This window comes from Lissotriton vulgaris, chromosome 2_2, assembly GCF_964263255.1.
Source record: "Lissotriton vulgaris chromosome 2_2, aLisVul1.2, whole genome shotgun sequence".
Lineage (NCBI taxonomy): Eukaryota > Metazoa > Chordata > Amphibia > Caudata > Salamandridae > Lissotriton > Lissotriton vulgaris.
This window is the reverse complement of record NC_141688.1, coordinates 317,677,054-317,681,050: the sequence shown is the minus strand read 5'-3', so window position 1 is coordinate 317,681,050 and position 3,997 is coordinate 317,677,054.

Here is a 3,997-nt window from a genome sequence, read left to right as displayed (position 1 = left end):
CTAGGATGACGGCGTCGTCCGCGTAGAGCAGGGCTGGGATCAGGCGACGATTTATGCGTGGGAGGTCCTGGGCCCCCCTCAACATCTCCTCCTCCAAGCCGTTGGTGTAGAGTGAGAAGAGGAAGGGGGCCAGGACACATCCCTGCCTGACCCCGCGCCCTACGCTAAACGGGGACGTCAACTCTCCATTAACGCCGAAGCGTACTCTGGCTGTAGCCCCGGTATAGAGCTCTCTGAGGAAATCTAAAAGGGGTGGATCTACTCCCAATTGTGCTAAGACCCTCCACAGCTTTCCGTGCGAAACGCAGTCAAAAGCTGCGGAGAGGTCGACAAAGACCATATATATCTTAGTAGGGATGGCCTGTGTATATTTCCCCATTATTAGGGTGAGATTGAGGACCTGCTCTAAGGTACCAAAACCTTCACGGAATCCAAATTGGATATCCGAAATTATGCCCCGGTCCTCGGTCCACTGCTGGAGACGCTCTAAAATCACTCTCCCCACTACTTTCCCGAGCGAATCCAGCAGTGATATGGGCCGGTAGCATTTTACATCTTGTCGGTCCCCCTTTTTAAAGATGGGGACCATTATTGATTTTGTCCAAGAAGTTAAGATTCCCTCACTTGCTGCTGCTGTACATACTCTAGTTAAAATGGGGGCCCAGAGGTCTTGATTACTTTTAAAAAGGTCCACCGGGACCCCGTCGGGTCCTGGTGCCTTGCCTGTTTTGCTACTCTGCAGAGCTTCTATGAGGTCTGAAATGTCAAAAGGGACCAGGATAGGGTAATTTACCTTGGGAAGAGGGGATTCTGTTGGTTGGGTGTTCTTGAAAATTTCCTCAAAATGGGAAACCCAGGTATTTTCGTCGATGGCGACTTCTATTTTTGGAGTATCTCTTTCTGTGAGATATGGGGTTCTGACCGTGCGCCAGAAAAGCTCACTGTTTTGTGAGACTGCGCCTTGATGGAGATCATCCCATAGCTTTTGTTTAAGTTGGGCAGTTCTAAGCTTTCTTTCCCCTATGTATTGGCGCCTGAGCAGCTGGATCTGAGCCGCATCACGTGGGTTATTTTTGAGTGCAGATTTTAGCTTTGATAGGGCCGATGTGCAGTTATGGTTAAACCACTTTGGTTTTGTGGGTCGGTTTATTTTAGGTTTTGAGGTGAGCAGGTCTTTTATTGTGTCTAGTATTAAATTAAAATTTCTCAAGACTTCTTTATGACTAGTTGCGAGATCCAGGCATTTCATTATATTTGGGTAAGACCGCGTTATTAATTTTTTCATTATGTCAGATGGGTTAATTTTAGCCCATCTGATTGTTAGTCCGTTACGTTTACCGACCTCAATCTTGTTCTGCCTGAGAGTGGTCGCCATCTCTGATTTATGGGAAGGTTTGGCAGGCATGAACATTGTTATTGTTAGAGCTGCGTGGTCGCTAAAGGGTGTGACAATAACTTCAAAGTCTTTAAATTTCGACATTAGGCTTTGGGAAAGAAATATAAAATCTACTGTGGTCTTATGTCCTCTGCCCACATAGGTCGGTGTAAATTCATTTGGGTCTGCTTTTACATGATTGGCAATCTGGAGATCCAGATCGGATAAGGCGATGTTAATTATATTACCTAGTTTGGAGTGCGCGAGGTGTGCTAGTGGGGCGTTGAAGTCGTCCACAATCCCACAACATAGTAAATTGGGAGCTGTGCAGGGATGGAGATTAAAATCACCACCCCAAATTAAATGGGTTGCTTTATTTGCAGGGCTCTGGTGGAGTACTTGTTTCAATTTATCGGTTATGGTAGTGAGGAGAATTATAAAGTTTTCTTCCGATAAATTATTATATATATTGGTCAGAAAAATGATGTCTTTATTGGGAAGGGTAAGTGATAGGATTTGATGATTGGGGTCCTGGGAAAGTGTGGCCACTTTATTGAGAGGTAGGGAGTTTGAGATGTAGATTGCTAACCCGCCTTTTGGTCTGCCCATTGTACTAGTTAGGGCTGGAACACTGTAAGTTTTGTAGCCTTGTAGATGAAATTCTTCTACGGACCATGTCTCCTGGAGACAAATTATTTGGTATGGGGCTAGGAACTTCTGCGCAGAGCCATCCTCGATTTTATTTCGGAGGCCCGCGATGTTCCAATAGGCAGCTATGAAAAATGAAGGGTCATCGGCAGATTCTACTTCTGGGGTTATCATATCTTTATTGGTGATAAGTGAGAAGGTGGTAATGGGCTGCAAAAGGGGGGATAGTTGGGTGTCGGTGAGAGGGATTTCTGTTAATGGTCAGTCGACCATTTCTAAGCCGCTAAACCTATTGCTTAGTGGAATGTTTTGCCATGGGTCCCATCGTGATTGCTCTCTATGTGGGGGCCAATGTGTATAAGGTCTTCTATCATCCCACCTTCCTCCCTGGCGGCGTTGTCTCACTGGGTGCCAGGAGTAGTCTGGGTCATACTGATTGTGGGGACCGTGATATCTGATGTTTGAAAAGTCATCCTGCCTGGGAAATGGGACGGACCAAGGAGGCTCCTGCTCCTGTATATAGCCGTCTACTTGCCTAAAGGGGTAAAAAAAGGAGAGGGACTTGATCTTGATTCCTCCATTTGGGGTGATGTCTTCCCAGGCACAGACATAATCCGCTATTCGAGGGTCCTCGAATGTGATTGTGATACAGTCCCCGGGAATGGTTTTTCGGGTATTGCCTACCCATGGTACCCTGGCTACAGATCTGATTCTTCCGCGCCAAGAAGATGGAATTGGGCGGTTGGTTTGGAGCCAGTGCTGAGCTTTATTTTTTAGGGACCAGACCGGTTCTGGGGTAAGATCTGTTAGTTCTGGCACTCCAGCCATAACTACCACATAGGGTGAGGCCTCTGGAGGGAATTCTGCTGGGAGTCTTGGGGGACCAGGATTCCCCGCAGTGTTTCTCTTGGGCCTGCCTGCAGGTGTTTTTGGTAGTGCGGGTGGGGGGGGTAAGGTTTTTGTTGTTGTGTTATGCGTGGTTTTCCCTGGGGTTTTATTGGCTGTACTGCTAGGTGCCGTCGGAATGGCGGCAGTAGTAGCAGGCACAGCTAGGGAGGTCGAAGTGGTAGTCTGTTGTGGATTGCTAGTAGAGGTTTGGGGTACTACAGTTTTTGTTGTTTTGGACGGATTTGAGGTGTTTTTATTAGTCAGCGGATTTGGAGTGATTATCCGGAGGGTCTTTTGTTGCGGATTGGGTAAAGATGGATTAACAATTGATGCATTGGTGTTTATTGGTTTTTTGCTATTATTTTGTACTGGTTTATGAGGACATGGTGGTAAAAATGACTGCTGATTTTTTAGAAGTTTAGAAATTTGCAACTCTAGGGTTTCTAGCCGTTGTTCTAAAGGTTGTAGCGCATGTTTGACTACATTAGCTATGCTGGAAAGTGTTAGTTCCTGAGCCTCAACATCGTTCAAGTCCACCATGGTTTGTTTAGTGGAGTGAGGTTCCAAGACTATCAGGGAGGATGGGTCCTTCTCTGCCAGATGGACTGACGCTAGGATCTCAACATGTGTTGCCCTATCATCTTGAGTTTGTGGGATAATTGATGGTGTTGCCAGGTTTTCTGGGGTGGTGGGGTTTCTTGGTACCCTTTTCTTGCTGATTGCACCCTCCCTCCTACCCCTTTCTAATCTTTTTTCTGACGAAGACGTTTGTGCGGGAGTTGTTGGAAGTAGTTCAGGGGTTTTTTCTAGATCGAAGCTGAGTTGAGAGTCCGCTAGCTGTGATACTGACAGGTCTACTGTGTTTGGTAGGCTGCGTCTCTCTCTAGTTGGGACCGACTCTGCATTTGGGGCTCCTAATGCTGGAGATCTGGCTTCCGCCAAGATGCCTAATGAGGATCTTTTAGCGAATGCCAGATCTAGGGAGACCCTTTCTTCAATAAGTGTTATGCTTTCATCTATGAGTGTATTTGCCTTCGCTAGAAAATCATCCATGGGGCCAAGCAATTTGCCTGCAGCACTAGGGGC